We start from the raw sequence: 22,736 nt of genomic DNA, 5'->3' as shown, positions 1-22,736 counted from the left end.
TATCACTGTGGTTTCAAATATCCTTTCAATCTTCTCCCTCTGCTATAACATTGGGCAATATGAAAATTTTCTTTTGAGGTTACAGCAAGTGATAAATTTATGAAAGTGATTAGTGCCCAGAAATGGGAAATATTTTACTAAAGTCAAATTCAAGGAACATGATTAACTATGAAAAAAATATGCAATTTGATCTGAACACTACAAATTATTTGTAATAAATTCCAGTTGTACTTATATAAGAGAAAAAAAAATTTCATCTGCGAGGATGACTCATTTTCCATACAAAAAAATTAGATACAAGGAACTGGAGTTAAAAAAATAATAGGGCCTCCCCTGATGGCGCAGGCAGTTGAGTGTCATGCTGTGAAGCTGTCCACAGTTTCTACAGCACGGGTTCAATCCCAGCCAGCCGGCAAGGGTCCCACATAGCGCAGTAGACCTCTCCTGTCGCGCCTGCTGTTCCCCTCAGCAGTGTATTTCATCAGTCTGCCTGTTCTGTTCCCCACTCTGTCTCTGGTGAAACCTATCATGCTCCCACACATCTAGCCTGTACCCTGGTTCTTGTGTAAATAAATAAATAAATTTTAAATAATAATAATAATAATAATAATAATAATAAATGCTATATATCTAGCCTGTCACTCTGATCTGAGTAAATACAATTATTGGTTGAAATAATTATAATTATAGTGAGGAACAGAGTAATTTATTTCATTACATCATTCTACTCCAGAGTTCACTTGTTTAGCAGACTTTGTATTTGTCAGCAATGGAATCAGGGAAGAAGGCTGAAAGCATTTCTAAATTGTCACAATAGTCAATGACCTCTATGCCAAAAAATGACCAACCATCCTCACTGTTCAAAGTTGCACTTAGAAAAATGTATTAATTCTGAAAGAGAAAAATAATGAAAAAATGTAAGCAGTGAAGTTCCTTTACCGTAATGCCACCTCATTAAGCAGTCAACCATGTGTGGTTTTGATAAAAATCATCAGTTCTTCTACTATTTGTGCTGTATTTTGTTTTTAAATCAAGGACAGCTAACAAATTATAAAACCCATGAGTCAGCTTTTCCATCTTATTAAGAACTATTTTAAGAACATAATGCAGCATTTAAAAAAAGTCAATGTGTTCTAAACAATGCTGACCACTTATATTTAGCAAACAAACTGATGTCTCAAAGTAGAAGAGACTACAGTATATGAAACTGTTGTCAAGTTCATAAATATCAAAAAACATAAACTCTTTTAAAATCATTTTAAAAAAAGGAATAAGCCTAAAGTTCAGGAAATTCATTTCTAAAAATCATACATCCCTTTTGTACCTTCTGCAATTGCTTACAAAGCATATAGGAAACTGACACTTCCAAGAGTAACCTAGTCTTCCTGTTTTTGGTTTTATTTATGAGGCAATCTAGAAAATATGAGGAATCTTTTACCTTCTTAGATAAAAAAGTTCCCTAGGAGACCCTTAAATAACTCAAAAATGATCAAATCAATTTCACTCAAACATTTAAAAGAAAGAAAATGCCCTTTTCACAGACAATAGGAAATGAATGATTTTGCTCAAAAGCACATTTCCCTTCAATGTTATAAACAGTGCAGAGTAGAAGCAGTCATTTATATTTGTTAACAATTCTGTGGTGCTTTCTTTTGAATAAACACTATTTTCCTATTGATTTGGGAGCAAATTTATAGATATACTAATATAATAGACCTTAGTTGCTTAGAAAAAGGACTAGTTCAAATAAGTGAATGTGCATCCCAGATATTTCAGTTTAGAATTTTAACCAACAGCAGGGGACTTACATCCAAGAAAAGTTATTGGAAATTTACTTGTAGATTAAAAAAATGAGCACATAGCTGCACACTAGTGTAAATACTGTAGTTAGTGTCACTGCATTAATACAAAAATACACTGTTAACACAATTTAAAAATTGTGAAATGGGAAAGAATGGGCTATACCTGTAGATTTACCACATTGCATGATGAGGAAATTACAGTTCTCAGAGATAGTATCACCTGTACATGGCCAGTTAGAAATAGTCAGTGGTAAACTTGGGCTGAGAGTACAAAATTCCTAATCATTACATCATCACTCTTTCCACTAAGTTAGTGAGGGTCATGCTAATTTGGATTAAAGAGGTAGAAAGATGAAAGGCGCAGATACAATTGAAGTGCACTTGTCGTTCATTAAATAGACTTAGGTCAATGCATCTCGTCAATGGGAGGTGTCTGGTTAACAAAAAAAATAATTCTGGTACATAGAATACCTACAGTTCTGGAGATTTTCAAGTCACAGCTCCCAAAGTTATTTTGAGAGAGTCATCCTCTTTCCAATTGACTGCAAGAGGGAAGTAGCATGGTGGAGAATACACAGGAGGAAGGTTTTGTGGGATAGAGCCGGAAATGATGATCATTACTTTGATAGCATTCCATTAACTAACACCTAATCCCTTAATAACAAGAGAGACTCAAAAATGTAGCACGGCTATTTACCCAGGAGAAAGAGAAAATAAATTTTGGTGACTATCTAGTAGTCTTTACTTCATAGTATTTGACACTTATCTGCATAGGTAACTTAGAAAAGACACCCTGTATCTCAGCTATTAGTTCTCAAATCAAAAAGATAACTGGGTAAATAAATGTGCATTAACATCTAGTAAACTCTAGCACATCACTACTACATCGAGAGTGCTGTCGTGACACCAGACATCCCAGCCCTGAAATCTATGCCAAATTGATACTTGGGTAGCTGCTGCATGTTATTGTATATAGGATTACCTCTTCCAATTCTCAAACCATTGGTGATATCATGTACAGTGGTTTCCCTTCTATGCACAGTTTGGATGCAGGAACTCTCCAATTCTCTGCTAATCTACATTCAGGTTAACACCTAGGTACAAGGTGAAATAAAGTCAGAAGGCCACTTTAAAAATAAATTGTTTCATTTAGAGAAGACATCATGCATACATTTTAGAAATGTCAATATATACAGTGAAATTCATTTGACCTAGGATCACAGGTCATTTAATTTGAAATTCATAGAAGCTACCTTGTGAATAGATCATTTTACTGTAGAAAGGCTCAATTTGTGTAGATAAAAAGGATAAACTCTAATATTTATATAACAGGAAAACAACATACTTTCTAAAACATCCATATTTCCTTTCTATCTCAGCCCATTAAAAAAATTGAGTTCTCTTGTTTTTACACTCTTGTTTTATTCTACTTACCCTAATACCACACTGTTTAATTTACTGTGGTTTAACATAGTCTTATACATAGTTATATAATCTTGCTATCCAATAGCACAAGTCCTCCTCCTTTTCCTTGCTACCCACCCCTAAATTGGAACCAGGGTGGGTGGGGACTGGTATTCTTAGAGGTGCCATGCCTCTGGTAAAGCCTTTGTCCTACTAGTGGGAGGCAGGTAGAAGAAAGGAGCATCCCACTTTTCAACTGTATTCAATGACAGCTCAGCTTAAACAGCAGGTAGCTTGGATAGGATGAGAAATACTGATATCCTGCATCTCCTGGGAACATTACTCTCTTGGTGAAAGGTGGCAGAAAGCAATTTCTATGATTTTTCACCATCCCTATCTGGAGTGATAACTGAGCTGTGAGAGAGATGACATGGTTGAAACACTCATACTCTCCCAGTTCTTACCAAATTTTAGTAGATTCCTCTTGAATCTAAGTTGTTAATGGTTTTCTGTTTTTTTGTTTTTACTTGGTTTGTGCTCTTAAATTCATTTCTAGAGATTTTATGTTATCTTTTCTTTTTTATATCAGTTTCACTGGAAATTAAATTGTGTGGTCTATGGAGCTCCCCAACCTGTCATACTGGAAGTAGAACTCTTTCCACCCCCTATTTTTTTAATGCATAAGAACTTTGGACTCTGCTTAATTCTGGCAAACAGTACATTACAGAATCCATTTCTCCAAATACTACATGTAAAGGAATTACAGAGTCAACACTCCCAATAGAATGGAAAATTGTTTTGCCATTTTCCCTAAATATACTTTGCATTTTCCCTCTTGACTCAAGTTTAGGACACAGCTGATAAAGCAATGGTGATTGAGGGAGCGAGTGAGAGCCTTAACTCTATGTTTCCCCAGATTCATAATTTTTTTAAATAACAAAATAAAATTTCCCTAGAATATTTATATTTTATACACCAGGCACATCAAGACATATTGTCAGTTCCCATTTTTAATTACTTTTCTAATTGTTTTTCATTTTAAATTATACTATAAGCCTCCTTCATACCACCTGTTTATTCACAGTCAGATGGGAAATAATGGGGAGAGGAAGTGAGAAGACAGAAATTATGGCTTAAGTAAATTATTTTTAATTTTAGGTATTCGAGAATATGCAATATGCAAGACTACTGTCTCCACCACTCAAGGGAAGAAAGTAATGCATCAAGAGACAGAATGAATCTGTGTATATAGATTTGTTTGTGTTTTACATGTAATGCTCTCAACACATAGACATTAAAAACTCCAAACATAGGGCCTCTCAGTTGGCGCAGGCAGTTGAGCACCACACTGTGAAGCTGTCCACAGCCTCTGCAGTGTGGGCTTGATCCCAGCCCGCCGGCGAGAATCCCACATGGCGCAGCAGACCTCTCCTGTCTCTCCCGCTGCTCCCCTCAGCAGTGTATTTCGTCAGTGTGCCTTTTCTGTTCCCTGCTCTGTCTCTGGTGAATCCTCTCACCTTCCCACACATCTGACCTATACCCTGGTTCTTGTATAAATAGATGAATCTTTAAAAAATAAATAAAAATAAAAAATAAAATAAAAAGTCCAAACACAAATGTCTCTTTTATTCTCAAATGCCATAGGTTTGGGTCTAAATTATTTTGTAAACCACTAAGATTTGGGTACATTTTTCTAAAGAAGAAATTTACAAAGTGTGATTTTCTGTACACTTGTCACAGAATACCCAAAAGTGCTTACTTAAAATGCAATTCCAGTTACTACTTAAGTCTTCTTAAGACATTATCTCTATGAACTGAGAACATGATGATGAACTTTTAACAGATACTACAGATGATTTCAATTCATGCTGAAGTTGGTGAGTAGGTCATTCTGTACTTGGTTAAGTTGGTGAGTAGGTCATTCTGTACTTGGTTTTATGTGAGGGGTTCATTGACATGTTTTGCTATGTAACTGAAAGAATATTGGAATGGACATCAGGAGGGTACTGCACTTCCACTCAGAAAGTAATGATGGCTAAGTGACTTGTTCTCTCTGAGCATCAGTATATTCATTTATAAAAGAGGAAGATGTGCATATCAAACAAGACAGATCACTTCAGCAAAACTACTATGTAACATGGGACATGTTTTACAAACATAGAGAAATGTAGATAAAAGTTTTATTTTGTCTTCACAATGATGGAAATACAGCTTACAATTGGTACACAGAGTAAAACTATTTTAGAAAATTAAAATTACATAATAAATCATTGCATTTCTAATATTTATTTATTAAAGAAAATGCTTTCAATTTATTTCAATAGGTGACAAAGGAGCTAAAAAATGTTATACTTGCATCAAAATATGCCCAAAGCTTACATTCTGATGGGTACCTTAAATAAATTCAGTGATAAAATAAGTTATGGGTGACTTGCAGTGATTGATAATAAGGGTATTAATTATATTCTTAAATTGCAGCACCTGCACTTAGTCCCCAAAGAATAGAATGATTGTCATAGCTAGCAATACTTATCAAAGTGACACCAAAGTCACAATATATGGATTTACTCTTCACCTACTGAAATTTACAGACATTGATTAAGCCATGTGATAAGACATGCAGGACATCCTGGAACTACTGTATATCAAAGGACAACTTTGATGATGGTTTCCCCTTGAAACAACTGTAAGTTATGAAATTCCAGAGAGCATATGTCTGCATATGGTGTCAATGACATACTGTTAACGTGTGAATCACTTATCTGGTGAAGTCCTCCACCTCCCTACTAACATCCTGTTATTAGAGGTCACTGATAATTTTTATTCAAGGAGAAAGAAACATTTACATTAGCTAGATTTTTCCTACACAATGCCTAAAGGCTATATTAAGGACAGCTTATGTAGAAATTTATTGGGGAAAACACCACCATGACTATAATTGAGTGGGGGGGAGTAAGGTATGTATAAACTTAGTAATATAGCTAGGTCAAATGTCATGTTTCAGGCAAATGGAAATGGTTTCTTCCATGTATGTTTCCTGTTGTGTGTAAGTTAATCACATTGATGGATGGAAGATATTTAAATCATAAAATTCTAGCTTAGAAAGAGACTGTTGAAATAATTCTCCAAAAGGAAGCAAGCTAAGATATCTTTAGGCTAATCAGTTGAAATAGATAAGTAGAGACTGATGATTTTGACATAGATACTTGAAAGACAAAAAAAATTAATATTCTGTGAACTTTGATTCAGACAATCTTCGCATTTTGGAATAAGGAAACTGATACCCATAAAAATCATGTAGCTTTTTAGTAGCAAGGCCCAGATTCCAACCCAATTCTACTAATGTATTCAATTTTGTTCTGATCTATAATCAAAGCTAAGGATATTTTAACATGCCTGAAATAATTTATACATTTCCTAAGCCTAAATTTGCAGGACAGGAGATTTATACATTTTATTTTAAGGCACCCAATATATGACTTTCATTCATTTAGATATAGTGACAGAATAATTACTAAACATTCTAAATTTCTTTGAATGTTTAACTTATACTACAGTTTATTCAATACTTTATTATTTGTTTTCCTAACTATGCTTATCACGATATGCCGTATTTTATGTCTATGAGTATACACCCTTTCAATAATTATGTATCTATAGATATATGTGCAGATAGCTTAGTTGTGTTCTTACATATCTGCATACTTCCATAGCACATATATTAAAAATGTTTTCTTATCCCTCTAGGATCAATAGATAATTTTAATATATATGGCCTACTTCTCTAAAAATTTAGATAGTGAATTATTTTTTCAGTAACATGATGCTTAATGGATTATTAGCCAACTAAATTGTGGAATTTAATTTAAATGAATTTTTGAACAGCAACTAGGATACCAGATGGCTGGAAAATTTAATAGGCAATATGGGGAAGTGTAGTAGGTGAGGAGAGCTGCCTCAAAAGATATTAAACAACTTTTAAAGGTTTTTGACATACTGGTAATACTGCTCAAACACTGCAAAATGCTTTTATATGTTAAATACCACTAACAAATGGGTGAAACTCATAAGCATATGTTCTCACCTTTAAACAAGGGACACAACACACTTTAATACAAGGTTCTAAATAAATTATAAATTTATAACCAGATGCTGTGTGGGTAGATAAAAATATGATTTCAAAAAGCTAATAGCCAGGGGCCTCCCCTGGTGGTGCAGCGGTTGAGCGCTGGGCTGCGAGGCTGCCCGCAGCCTCTGCAGCACCAGTTCGTTCCCTGGCCACTGGAGAGGGTCCCACAAAAAAAAAAAAAAAAAAGCTAATAGTTCATTAAGGACACAGTCACCTTCTGCTTTTCTAATAGTTATATCATAAAACCCCAAAGAAAATAAATATTGTGAAGAAAGCAACCACAAGTTAATTAGAAGAAAGTTTACAGAGGAAAGTAAAGTGAACAATTAGAGAACTTAACCTCAGAGACTGCAGTCTATGTATTAGATGCCAAAAGGTAATGATGCATTCTTATTAACCATGACCAAAACCACTATTTTGTTTTAGAAAATAAAAAAAGGTAAGTATCTTCCATTCAGAAAAACTTAGTAGAAGTTAATAACCCTTAAAAATAAAACAAGATTTGTATTTTAGAGTACACATATTTTTTAAAGGTTTATATTTCTAGGGATGTTGAATGTGTTTAGTGTGAAGTATGACTAAGTATTAATTTATAAAACACCTACAAAGAATGACAGCTATAACCAGGGCGTTGAATAGATAACTCGGGAAGAAATGTACAAAGATGAAAGGACTAAACTCTCAATTAGTTTTAAGTTTTGGTCTTCAGTATATTATGACTTTCATTCATTTAGATATACTGGCAGAATTATTACTAACATTCTAAATTTCTTGGGATGCTTAATTTATACTGCTGTTTATTCAGTATTTTATTATTTCTTGTTTTCCTAACTATGCTTTTGTGATATGCCATATAAAGAACAGAGAGGAACATGGCACTAAGAGGCAAGAAAAGTACAATAGGGTTGTTTTATTAAAGCCATACAATAGCTTAATTTTAAGAAGAGTAAAAGATGGAAGCAGGATGAACAATTACATGCTTGTGAGTCACAGTTTCCTCATCTAATGAGGGAGATGGAGATTCCTTTTAGCACAATCAAAATTCTGTCAGTTGGTAATTAAATGGTTGACTGCTTTAGTGCAATTTGAATGGAATGACGGAAACAAAATTCAGATTTCAAAGGCTTATTTAGAGAGCAGGTGGCTGGGCAATGGTTTATTTCTGCAGAAATCATCTTTGTCAATGATTTTCAAAATATTCTCAGCATATAAAAAGTCACAAATGTTTGCACACACCTATTGAATTTGTAGAATTGGCTATTCCAAATATAATTAGAGCTATCTTTTTATTTTCATGAACTTCTTATCCTTATAGCAAACTTGAAAGATAAAGCGTTACTACTAATCACCAAGACATTCCTGAAACTAGCTCTGATCATAATATTAAGTTGAAAATGCCAGTGAAGACATAAAGAATAAGTTACAACCACAGCAATAGTGTTAACTGTGAAAACTAAGAAAAGGCAGAATAACATCCTCCCAGGCAAAAAGGTCCTGCCTCTGCTCTCTTCTGCATGATGACAACATTTATAGTTATAAAGAGACATACTTACACAGTAACTAACACAAAGTGTTTGGAGTGATATTACTAAGTAAGCAGTATAATTTTCACCAAAATATGAGGACAGATAACAAGGAAATCAACCCATCAAGATATAATATTATGCACTAATACATTACCTATCAAGAGACAGACCATATACTGATAGAATAACAAAGAGAAAACCAAACTGTATGATAAACATAACATGCTTTTATGAGAAACTGATAAGTACAAATATGAATAGAAATGTAAACAAAACAATTGATTGCTATATTTATAGACTCTTACACACACATATTTTAAAACATAAGGAATATTTGCAAAATTTTACTAGATACTACACCTCAAATGAAATTAAAAAAAAAAAAACACTTTTGTTATATTGGACCCCATTCTGTGGCCAAAATGAAATATCATATCCTTGCTGCTGTGTGTGTTTATGTGAGTGAGTTCTTGCCAATAAAATGGAATGCAAGTAAAGAGTGCCATTATGCATCCTTTATAAAAGCTAATTGCCTTAGACTTGCTTTCTTCTTTTCTGTAAGTTGAAATTTAGATAGACAAGAACTAATTTTCATTCTGCAGAAAAGGAGAGCACCTAAAAAAAGAAGAGAACAACTAGAATGGGAGACTGGTTACCTGAAGAACCTTGTGGAGCTGACATGTCCCATAGGCCTAAGACAGGCAAATTTATATGAGTGAGAAATTCACTTCTATCCTATTTAAGCCACTTTATCTTTGTTATAACAACTTAGAATTGATGCTAAAAATGTTTTTCAAAGGATTTAAAACCTCTGGGAAGATGTAGATCTTTTCCAGTTAATGCAGACATGTCTATATAGGATTTCAATCACTGTGGTATTATAAAACAACCCACGCTCTCTCACTAACACATGTATTCTTTTGCCAGCAAGTTGATGTCAGGACTATCTAAATCCTTTTATCTACACTACATTGTTCGCTAGTTTCAGTTCTCCCATGAATCAAGATTGAACTCAAATGTTTAATGAGAAAAATGCTGTTTCAAACAAAGGCTAGCATTTTGCATATCATAAAAATTATATGTATATACAATTAAACTGCCAAAAGGATCAAAGATTCTACAAAGCATTTAAAATAATAGACAGTTTCATGAATTCTACCTTAAATAGATTAAGCTTAGCCATTTTCTTCTAAGTAGAGAGATAATGGGCAGCAATTTAGGCCTATAAAAATGTATTTGCTATGTTGAACACACACTTGAACAAAAACGTTTTTTTTAGGTGTTAACTCTGCTTGGCATTGTGTGTTTTTCATGATATGCTTGCATATAGTTAATGATCTCCATGTTATTTGCTAAATTGAATTTGGAGCAATTCATTTTACCTTTCAAAAATGTTACTGTAAAGAAGTTATTGTTATTTATCAGATGAGGAAACTGACATGGGGAGGACAAATCACTGGCTGGAGTTTCAAGTTGTGAAGTAACCTCTGAAGACTAGAAATAATTTTTAAATCCTCAAACTTTTTTCCAGTGTAAAACTTATGACATAAACTTTTCATTTGTCATGCTATGCGGGTTTAGGTAGAAGCTTCATGAGAAACTTTACAGTGCTTGAGTTGACTTCCCCGTTCTGCTGGTGACTAGCTATGTGATCTGGGGAAAGTTGTATTTAGAAAATACAACTATGGGGCCTCCCCTGGTGGTGCAGTGGTTGAGTGCTGGGTTACGAGGCTGCCTGCAGCCTCTACAGCACCAGTTCGATCCCCAGCCACCGGCAAGGGTCCCACCAAAAAAAAAAAAAAAAGGAAAAAAAAAAAAGAAAATACAACTATGTTAGTGTATTTACATTAAAGAATAGATAGGCAAGCATTTAGTTTGTATCATTTATATTACCTTAAAAGCAAATTTAAATGAAATATACACATTTTAGTAATTTATCAAATATTTGTAAATTTATCATTCATAAATGCTAAATTTGGTGATTAGCAAATATGTTGTAATGTATTTTTATTAATAATTCACTAGTTTTTATTAAATTAGATCAACATTTTCATTTATCAATATTATCTCAGTTCTCTTTTTATCTTTACGTTATGACTTTCCTTTTCCTGGTCTCGTTAAGTATGCTGTATAAATATAAATTTGAGCATTATATACAAACTTAAAAAATAGTTGTCAAATAATGTTAGATTTCAAAGAAATGATACTAGGTCCACTAACAGGTAAAAGAGGAGGAAAAGTATTAATTATTCACAAGGAGCTTGTGATCTTATTTGAAAAAAATAATGACATCTCGCATAGAAATAATACAGTATTTAAGAAGTGTCAAGTTGGGGAAGAGAGTACATTAAGTAAATATAAATTCAGAGACAGGGTTAAGTGACAGTGAGAGGCGTTCTCTAAGCCACAGAATGTAAGGGAAAGGCTCACTGTCAGCTAATGTATTGAGCCTATTTAAGTGTGTCCTTTAAAGGAGATTTCTGTTATGAACATCTGTGCTCTAATACCAGTTCAAGTCTTCAAAACACATTTTAAAACCATCAACACATAGTACAAACTTAATAGGACCTATCTTTTGGCCTTTTGTACTATTTTGTTATGTATTAGATATCTTCCCCATTCTTCCCATGCAAATTCCCTATTGTACAATATATCAGTCATAGTCAAAGCAGGAAAATAGAAACCAAAGTTGTTATTTTTATAAAAGAGAATTTTATACCAGGAATTAAACCAGTGTCAGAAATTTCAAAGGAATACAGTGATGGAAAAAGATAATAATTACATGAAGTAACAAATATCCTAAGGCTTAGTGATCAAAGGGAAGAAGAAGGTTATCAGAAGTTAACAGTTTGGAGGAAGGACCCTTAGATCTAGAACCAAGGACTCTGGAGCAGACACTGCAGGGACAATGTTAATATCTCTGGAATCTGAAAGAGGAGTCCTGGGTAGCTGGGCCCAGACTGGGAGGGAGGGAGACCAGTGGATTATGCTGACATTGCCATCAAAGCATTTTATTCTTCTGAGAATGGTGAGGAAGCAATGACTGCTGCCCACAGTGAAGGGCCAACACTGGAGAAATGCCAGCAAGAACAGCAAGCAAACAGGGCAAGAAAACAGTCTTTTGCCCTCATTCTAGTGTCCCTCTAACAGAACCGAATGGGGAATCAACTGGTAAAGAAGGAATGTGGTTGGCAGAGTTCCAGCCCTACCATCAAAATACTGTATATGGAGGGTGAAAACACAGCTGAGAAACAAGTTAAATAGCCAACACTGTCACATTCTAAGATGAGAACTAAAATGTAAACATTTCATAATAAATTTACCATTTAAGTATGATATTGAATTCCTTCCCACATAATTTTATTATACTACTTCTAGCTTTTGTTATTATTAAATGTGCAACTCCCAGTGGGAAAAAGAAAAAATTGCTTGAAAGGTGAGTGAATATAATAATCTACTATTTAAAAACTAGCACTGAAAAGAAGAAAATATTTTACCTTCAACACAACTGTGTTTAGTGAGAGCATAATTTTAAATAGACAAATTAATGTAGATAAAAATTTAAAGACTAAAGGATATCCTTATGTGTGCTAATGAATAAACACGACTTACCAAATGAGATAAAGGAATACTAAGTGGTGGATGATGACACTAATGAGCAGCAGCTGTGTAACATTTTTCATGATTTTCCTACTTTTGTACATGAAGTAGAAAATTCCCTGGATATAAGCAAGGTGTAGTACAAACTGCAGTCATTTTAAAGCTCTGTTGAGGAAGAATCTACTTTCAAGCTTAACCTTATAATTTTTAAGAAGAGCTCAGGTCCTCTGAACATTAGCCAAAAACCTAAGTTCCTGGCTACATCAGCATCCTTTAAGGTAGCTGTGAAATAATAACAATATATGTATTCTGATTATAATATATGTATATGTGTATTACATAATATGTAGTATAATATCCTAAGACCCTTGTAAATAGGATTGCTAGAAGAATCTCTTGTTCCAACAGTTAGTCTTTGACCCCAGTTCCTGACACAGCTACTAAAACCTCTAAATGACAGGAACATAAATTCCTTGGATTTCCTGGGTGATAGGACTATCTTTTGTTTTAATTAGTTGACTTTGTGGACTCTTGGATGGAGACTGGGCACCAGAAGACCAATGAGTAATTAGAAGCTTGGGACTTCTGGCCCACCCTCTATTGTCTAGAAATGGAATGGGGATGGAAATAGACTTAATTCTCCATCAAACTTATGTGATGAAGCCCCCATAAAAAGTCCAATAGTATAAGGCTTGGGGGAGATTACAGGTTATACAGGTTATTATTACAGGTTGCAGGTTATTACAGGTTATACAGGGTAACACATGCAACTCCACAGTTACTGAAGCTTTGCACTAGAGACTCTTCCATACTTACCCTATGTATCACTTAATATATTTCATCTGTAACCTTTACATATCCTTAATTACATAATAAACTGGCAAACATGTGTTTGCCTGAGTTCTGTGAGCTGTTCTAGCAAGTGATCAAATGCAAGGAAGGGGTCAAGGGAACCTCCAATTTATAACCAAATGAGACAGAATTTGTGGGAAACTCAAGGCCTACTACTTGTAATTGGGAAGGGAGTGGGTAGGTAGTCTATGGGACTGAGCCCTTAATCTGCAGGGTCTGCACAAATTCTAGACAGTGTCAGAATTTAATTGAATTATTGGACACTCAGTGTTGCAGTTATGAAATGTCAAAAGAGTTGAAAGTGAGGTAGTGAGGTAGTATTGAGAGTAAAGTTGAAATACACAGGGTGTGTTTCTCCTATGTCTTGGGTATAGAATGGGGAGTAATCAAAGAAAATAGAGACATTACCCAAGATGCATGCTACTTTCTGCCTGTAATCTGAACACAGAAATAACAATCTATCTCCTTTACTACATTCTATTCTCTAGAAGCAAGTCACTAAATCCAGGCCACAGTCAAGGGAAAGGATTCCACATGGGCATGAATTCCAGGAAGCAGTTGTGGCTGGAAGCCATGACAGAGGCTGCTTCCAACGGAGCTTAACTACTGAAAACCATGTGACGATCCATGTTCTATCCTGTGATAGAATTTACAAGAAGGGTTGGTTTCAAATTTTTGAAGACTATGCAATCCACTATTTGAAACAATTTTTGGTAACAGACTTGCTAGTATTATATGCTTAAATAATGGTTATTATACATCAAATCAGGAAGAAGTACAAATATGTGCCTTAGAGTCATTTTCTGTTCCATAATTATTCTTCCCTCAAAGTTATAGTTTCCTGAGCATATAGCAATTGATTTAGTAGATCAATAATGTTACCTCAGAGACAGTAATAAACATTTTGTGATCTTTAGTATTTTTCCCTTAGGGTATAAGTTCACTGCCACAATTCCAGGCATCATATCTTCACTTAAGGCAGAAGGAACAAAAAAAAAGATGGCTCTAGAAAACATTCTCACAGAGGAGAAGGAAGTCACAAAAGGTGTCTGTATACATTACAATGATTCTCCTCAGGCCAAAGAGACTGAGATAACAATGACAGGTTTAGACTGAACATGATATGACTGTCAGAGTTGGAAATTAAGGGTACATTTCCCTAGATCAATGGATCTCCATCTATTGAAAAATCAGGTCTTATTAGATAAGATGGAAACAAAAGATTGTGGTATGCATAATGAACCACCTGCCACACCTACAGCCTGTTTCTGAATGATGGCAAATGTCTTGCCTGCCATGTATATTTTAAATTCAAAGAAACTATTAGTATTCTAATTTATTTCTACCTTCTATTTTGTCATATTAAATTATTAGCTGCAGAAAATAAATGAAGCCCGATGAAGTTAGATGAATCAGAGGCCTTAAGGCAATAAACTTTAGCTTTAATTTTTGAGCTGTTAACTTGTCTTACTTTTAGACAAAAATATATTAAGACAAAAAATAAATTATGTAATGGAAGAAATTATAGAGGCTTTATAGATGAGATGTTAATAAGTTTTTAAAAACATCTTTACCTTCTAGGAAGGTTGTTGTCTGGCCTATTGCTCCAGTCCTTTTTTTCATTAAAAAGTCTGCCCTAATATTTTAAAGTCTGATTTAATTATACATGATGAGAGCTCTGTAAAGCTGTTGCTGTTGTTTTAATATGTGCTTTAAAACCTGTGCATTAATGATTTAATAATTCTGTAATGATAGGGAATTCTAATTTTGTTTAACTTAAAGTGTTGTATAGACAAGCTAATGAAATTGCTGTTACATCCTAAATGACAAGAAGGATGTTTAGAAACCTAGAATATGATAAAATTATATTTCAAATTCATGGTGAAAGTATTAATTTACAAAAATTTATTAGGATAATTTGATGGTCCTCATATTCTACACAAAAAGTTATAGAACACTAATAAAGGAAAAGAAAGGATGCAATGAGTGGGTCCCAAAGCATGAGCCTCTTCTCAACTTTAACACTAAGGCTGAATCCAAATATCTTTCTGACGATATTAAATCAGGAGTCATGGTAGAATCCACATGTCAGTAAAATTTCTTTTATCTAGCCTTTATTCTGCAGCCCTTCACCTCTCATTTTACCTCATCTCACACCAGCTGACACTTCCCAATTCCAATTGAACACTATATATTAGATCTTGCAGCTCTTTATTTAATCATACTTTCAACTTATGTATGATGGCGGCACAATCCTGACACCAAAACCTGGCATTACAAGAAAGTTACAGACCAATAAACCTCATAAATACAGTTGCAAAAATCATTAACACAATACTAGAAAATCAAATACTGAAATATAAAAAGGAAAATACATTACAACCAACTGGGAATTATCACAGGAATGCAAAATTAGTATAATAAGTGAAAATCAATAATGTAATTCACCATATCAACAGAATAAAAGGTAAAATTCATGATCAGCTTAATAGATACAGAGAAAATCTTTGACAAAATTCAACTTTCATGCCTCAAAATAAAAGTTCTCAGCACACTTGGAAAATAAGAAAATGTCCTTAATTTGATAGAGGGCATCTAGAATTAAAACCTATAACTAATATATGTGGTAGTGATGTATCAAATAATTATTCTGTAACATTGGGAACTCTGCAAGGTTGACCAATCTAAGTTCTCACAGAGACTGTACTAAGGATTATAGGCAATGAATTACAGCAAAATTGGGAAAGAAGGAATAAATCTGTCTTCATTCAGAGAGAACACACTTACTTACATAGAAAGTCCTTAGGACTTTACCAAATAATTCCATAGTAAGTAAAATTAGTAGGCTCACAGGACATGAAGTCAATACATAATGTCTTGAAGTGAAAACACAATATACTACATTGGCTCAATAAGCTGGACTTTAACTGTAAAAAATAGAAAGCATTCATGAAATAATGGAATATTCATATAAACTAGCAGAAAATGCCATTGATCAGAAGTATTATATTAGAAGGTGGTAATATTACCGACAAACTTATGAAGCTAAAAATATTCTAATAATACAAAATTATTATATTTCAAAAGCTGTCCAAATCTATTATGGCAAGAGTGCCAAATTTTCAATTATACAATCTATTTAAGACTAGATCACATTCATAAACATTAATAATAAGGATCCACATTTTGCGTATTCTGGTTTTATAAAGAGATGGATAATGAAACAGAGTTTTTAAAAGACCAGCTATTAAAGCAAATAGTTTAGCTAGATCTACATGTATAGATATAGATGCATTTCCAAGGTGTATTGAATGGGAAAAAAATCAAGGAAAATTTTACTGAACCAGGATATATTTATTCTGTTATTATTGATGTAAATACAAAAACACCATGCCTTTTTCTGGGATGATAAACTTCAGGAGACAGAGAAGGGAAATATTTATGATGGGAAACAGATAAGGCAGTATCTGTAATGACTAACTTATTTAAAAGAAATATAGGATGATCAGAGGGACAGGTGAAAAAGAGAAAGACTGATTTAAAGCAAAAACAAGCAAACACACAAAAAAAAAACCCAATATTTAATATCATTCACAACCAAATAAAGCATAAGTTCAATATATATTTTCATATTTACATTGAGAGTGTGGGGGCAAGAGAAGTAAATAAAGAATTTGATTATGGAATTTATGGCTATCAATCAACCTTATCCTTATGCACCTGGAAAAAAATGGCTGCAGAGAAGCACATCTCTCTAGAATGATGTTCTAAGTGCCATTTCAGTGCCATAGTCTAATTAATGCTTAAAGGAACATACACAGTAAAAGTTCACTAGGAACAGCATTCAAACAGGACATTTTAGCTATGCTATTTTTTTTCTGCTTTTCTGTATGCTGTAGTTTCAGCTAATTATATTGAAAAAGTTAAATCACTACTCTAAATACAATCTAAATTTTTCAGTCATAACAATAACTTTTCCCTTCTCATCATTTTCAAAAGAAGTATAAGCCAAACAAACACCTGTAGGGAAAGAGTTATTTGGATGCATCTTTTGGAATTCAAGACATCAGTAGCATACATTGTTGGTGGCCATCCATAACTCCTTGGCTGTCGGTCGTTACACTGACAGATTCTCAGTGCAAGCTCCAGTAAGGCTCTGAAAACTTTCTCTCAAATACATGCTAAGTGGTCTTATTACCTATATTACCCACATGAAACACTGCTGATGAAATTGTGCTGGCAATTTCTATTTTTTAAAAGTTATCTAATATTTTTGTTTTAAAAAAATAAGGGAAATTTATGAAATAGAAAAAATAGGAAAAAGTTAGTCATGAATACCCCCCCACATTCTACTATTCATTTTTTAATGTTTCTCTCTCTCTCCACACACACACACACACACACACACACACACACACACACACATTTAATAAGAATGTAAATTATTTTCCTATGCCCATTCTCTCCTCATGTCTTATCTGAACAACCCAGAAAGCTGTGTTTCTCAGTACCCCTAGCCTCAAGGGGTAGCACTTAACTAAACTGACTAATGAGATGGAAACAAAGGTTTGTCTGTATCCCTAAAAAGGACAGAGAAATGACATGTCAGTTAAAGACAAGCTTAAACATTAACCCTTAACAGCTGACAATGGAACTAAATTCTCCAGAAGGAGAGGGGTTGGGGGAGGGGCTAAAAACAGAGAGGGAAGGAAGCACAATGGACTCTGAGAGAGACAAGGGAGATTTGGTGATGGGTGCACTATGGTGGCAATACCTTATGGGGATATCCTAGTATTACCTCAATTAAAAATAAATAATTTTTTAAAAGAGAGAGAAATTCCTTATGGATACATCTCTTGCTACTGGTTGAAAGTGCAGAAATTACAACTAGACCCCCAAAAACCATTTTGGATCATGAGCAGACCTAAGAATTCTAGGAATGGCAGAAAAGAAAATTAGTTAGCTGATGATACCATGGTGTACGATACCAGCCCTGGAACCTATCTCTTTCATGTGACAATGAAATCAACTTCTACCTTCTTTAAACAACAATGTCTGATTTTATGTCACATACAGTTGAATAAATCTCTAGATGTTATAAAATTATACAAGAATCTTATGAAAATATTTCACAAGAAATTGGTGGACAAAAGTAAAGCTCAGTGGACTCCCTCCTTCAAGCCCAATCTACTTGACTTGTGTTTAGAAATTTCCATTGCTCCGAATTTATGAATTACCATACCATTCCCTTTTTTTAAAATTTTACATATGTATCCAGAGTAAAGTGTAGCTTTGCTTGTTTGTTTGTTTGTTTGTTTTAGTAATTTCCATAAAGAGTGACATGCTTGGGGCTTCCCCAGTGACACAGCAGGTTGAGCACAGTGCTGTGGAGCTGTCCACAGCCTCTGCAGTGCGGGTTCCATTCCTGGCCAGCTAGGGAGCAACCCACATGGCGCAGCAGACCTCTCCTGTCTACCAGCAGTGTATTTCACTGCTCCCCTCAGCAGTGTATTTCAGTCCGCCTGCCTGTTCTGCTCCCCACTCTGTCTCTGGTGAATTCTCTCACCCTCCCGTGTCTCTGGCCTGTGCCCCAGTTCTTGTATAAAAATAAATAAATCTTAAAAAAACTGACATGCTTTATTTGATACTTGCTTTTTTTACTTCATTTTTTTTTTTTTTTTTTTTTATAGAGGCATGTTTTAATTTATTTATTTATTTGTTCGTTTGTTTCGTTTATACATGCACTGGGTACAGTCAGAAGCGCGGGAGGGTGAGAGAATTCACCAGAGCCAGAGCGGGGAGCAGAGCAGGCAGAAGGACCGAAGTACACTGCTGAGGGGAGCAGCGGGCGGCAGGAGAGGACTGCGCACCATGTGGGACCCTCCTCTGGTGGCCGGGGAGCAGCCGGGAATCGAACCGGCGCTGCAGAGGCTGCGGGCAGCTTCGCAACCCAGCGCTCAACCGCTGCGCCACCGGGGAGGCCCTTTACTTCATTTTTTAAAGATGTCCCACAATGATCTAATATTTATGAATGTGGAAACCTTTAAAATGTATATGTAACTTTTATTTCTCTACTGATGGTGTTAGAGGGCAGAGTGAGGGGCACCCCAGAACCCCCAAACTTGCATGCTGTAAATGGGTTCTGCCATGAGCCACACCAAGACAAAATATATGCTAGTACATAAGATCTACATTGGAAAGGAACTTTCATACAATTAGTATGCAATAAAGTGAAGAGAAAGAATATATTGAAAATAGTTTCCAATTAAACACCCCAAATTACCCATCCCCTTGTGTGTAAGTGCTCAGCCAAACAGGGTGCCTCAAAGCAGGAACACTGAGGCCTAAAATCTTGCCACAAATAAAACACACCTTTTGGTGGGGACCCACAGGAAAGGGGCAGAAGGAGCCAAGCAAGCCTGGAAGGAAGAGAAGAAATTCAAAACCCAAGTCAAAATAAAGGCTGCCATTGTCTCCCTACAGGTCTCTCACCCATATCTGTGTCTTTCAAGTGTCTCCTTCCATGTCCCCCAAGTACCAGGACCAAGGCCAAGAAGCAAGTGAAGCTTCTTCACATATCTCTCCACTGCAAGTGCCTCCTCCAGGTCTTCTTAATCTCCTTCCTTCTTTTATCCAGTCTTCTGGCTTCTCCTCCCTGCCCAACTCCACCATTCCTTGGGAGGGACTTGTGGGAGGAACCCTGGATCCTCCTTTATCCCTGTTCCATTGGTCCTATATATTTTTTTTTGTTTATTTCTAAAATTTCACTATAACTCACCTGTCTGAAATAAGTATTTTTGAATCTGCCTCTTGGCACTTGAGTATTTTCTATATAGATTTCTAGATGTGGAGATGCAGGTCATAGGATTTGCATTTTCCATTCCCAAAGATGCTTCAGATGGTCTCTTAAAGAGACAGTTAACACTATTTTTTACACAAGGTCAATTTGGATAGTCTTTACAGATATAATATTATATGGTACTCCGAGATAGGGCTTGCTTTTCATTCATATCTATAAACATTTTTTACTATGATAAATATTGTAAAATTTTAAATAGTAATGTCCTCTGTGGCTTTTGGTGAAAATAATGATGGAGAGAAATAATAAAGATTAGAAGATTAAAAGTGAAGAGAAATTTATCATGAACAAAATAAAATCATCAATATGCTGAAAACAACGTTTTCCCTACTTTCTGTATTACATATCAACTGATAGGCAGAGAAAGATAAATGGTAGTGGAAAAAAGATAAGATTTTCTCTGAATAATAATTCTTTTCTGTCCCATGGCACCTTCTGTTTGACTTTTGTTCAAAGGTCTCAGAGTTTTAAATCTACAGATAAGCTTTAGTTTATAAATTCAGAAAATAAGGTTCAGTGAGACTTGTTCAAAGACTATGAAGGCCACTGGAATCCATGACTATAAATCTTATGTCTAGTCACCTTAATAAACCCCTTCTATCTTGGAAATTGTGGCTATCTGCTCTTAAACAGTCTAAAATGCTTACTTTCTTCAAAGTTACATTTTAAATGTTAATTTATGTGAAGAACAGCTATGCTGAATTAGCATTTACAATATGTCAATCTCTTACTTTGAAGTCCAGGGAATGATGTTTGTAAACAGTGAAAATTCTGCTTTATTTATTTACTATTTTTGTGATCGTTTAGCTTTCAAAATATACCTCAAAGACAGAAAAATAAAATTAAAATCTTTGGCATGTTTTTCCAACATGAGTGCTTCCTTATATTTATAGGATATTTTTGCATAGCTTCCTGTGGACTCTGCTGACATAATTTAAAATTATAATATATTGCCCCAATATAGGGGAAGGTTCATTTTTAATATGACATCAACTTAAAATTACTTTTTTCAGTATTTCTTTTTTGTTATAGAAATAATAAGAAATTACTCAATCATAAAAACAATTTTTGCTTTCTATTTCAAATATATATATGCATCCCAAGCTCAATGTATTATTTTATGACTCCCTTTTTAATTTTAAAATTAAATACTAACCTAATGCCACAAAGCAATTGTCATAAAAGTAAATGCTTAATAAGGGAATGGGAAGGTGATAAAATTGGGTAAAGGAAGTCAATCATATGGTGGGGGATGTAAACTAGACTCTGGTGGAGATCATAATGTAGCAAGTACAGATCTTGAATGACAATGGTATATACCTGAAACTTATTTATAGTTATTAACGAATGTCACATCAATAAAAAAAAATTTAAACAGTATACACACTTTCCTTTATAAAATCATTCATTATTTTCCTTTAAATGTTACCTAGTTCAAATATAAGCCGTTATTGACAAATTTCAGGAAATAATCTATACACTTATCAAAGACTCATCAGTAGTCAAAGAAAATAGGCAATATTTTACAGTATGATGAATTTTATAATGGTTTTGCTAATGCTTGACCAAGGGGTCCACAGGAGTTCCAAACTATTAAGGGGTGCACTCGCTGAAAGGAACTTGGCCATCCATGTGTACAAAGGCAAAGAAAGCATACTCTTATCATAATAGGTTTTTTTTTTTTTAAACAGAATTGATATGCATAGAGACAGAGAGAGAGATGAAAGGATATTTCTAATAAAACTCTGAAAATTAGCCATTCCCCCCATGGGCAAATGCCCAGCCAAACAGGATCAGCAAGAAAACTTGTCACAAGTCTAAGATACCTTCTGGCAAGAGACCACATGATAGGAGTTAGGCAGGTCCAGAGAGCTGAGGCAGAAGGAGAGACTCACAATTCAAAATACAACACCTAATCCAACATGAAGTCAAGGTAAAGACTGCTGTTGTCTCTGCCAAGGGCCAGAAGCAACCTTCCAAATTGTCTCTCACCCATGTGTCTATTCTACATGTCTCTGTATGTCCCTCCTTGATGTGTCTCCTTCTGTTTCTCCTCCAAGTCACTGAGGCCAAGTTGAAGCCAGAGAAGCACAAACCAGCATGTGTTGAGTCATAAGACAAGCATGGCCACTTAACTTTACCCCTAGTTCCCGGCACCACCACCCCCCATTCAGGAAGTCAGATATATGGTATGCTGGAAGTTGTAGTCCTTGGCTCCTGAGATCTCTTCAGAATGGAGTCAGGGGTGCTGTCTATAAAAATATCATGGAGTGGAGTACATTCAGGCTGTCATTCATGGGTTCAGAGTTTGTTCTACTCCAATAATTCTCCCCTTTCACCTTTTTGTAACTGTTTCTTGGTGATAAAAGTCAAACTTGTGGGTGCTGGTGTGTGGCCACATAAGATAGTGTTTAGTCGATCAGTTTAGAAAAATGAGAAAAATTAGTGATATTAGTCAGTTATATAGCAGAAATATCAGATAACAGAATGTCAGAAAAAAAAACCAGAGGGGGGAAAAAAAAACAAGAGAAATCTTAGAATTGGTTCTACTGTTTAAAATCATT

General features: G+C 34.7%; 1 protein-coding gene across 1 annotated transcript in view; it reads right to left on the bottom strand.

Moving 5' to 3' along the window:
* XIRP2 (xin actin binding repeat containing 2) overlaps positions 1 to 22,736 on the bottom strand; it is a 495,477-nt gene that overhangs the window by 337,882 nt on the left and 134,859 nt on the right. Inside the window, exon 3 of the mRNA XM_037523459.2 lies at positions 2,785 to 2,896. The gene's annotated coding sequence lies outside the window, so the exon portion shown is untranslated. The remainder of the gene's footprint in view (positions 1 to 2,784; positions 2,897 to 22,736) is intronic.

The sequence above is a fragment of the Talpa occidentalis genome, unplaced genomic scaffold, assembly GCF_014898055.3.
Source record: "Talpa occidentalis isolate TD23 unplaced genomic scaffold, MPIMG_talOcc4v2.1 talOcc4.3, whole genome shotgun sequence".
In the NCBI taxonomy this organism is placed as follows: Eukaryota; Metazoa; Chordata; class Mammalia; order Eulipotyphla; family Talpidae; genus Talpa; species Talpa occidentalis.
This window is presented reverse-complemented; position numbering and strand designations above follow the sequence as displayed.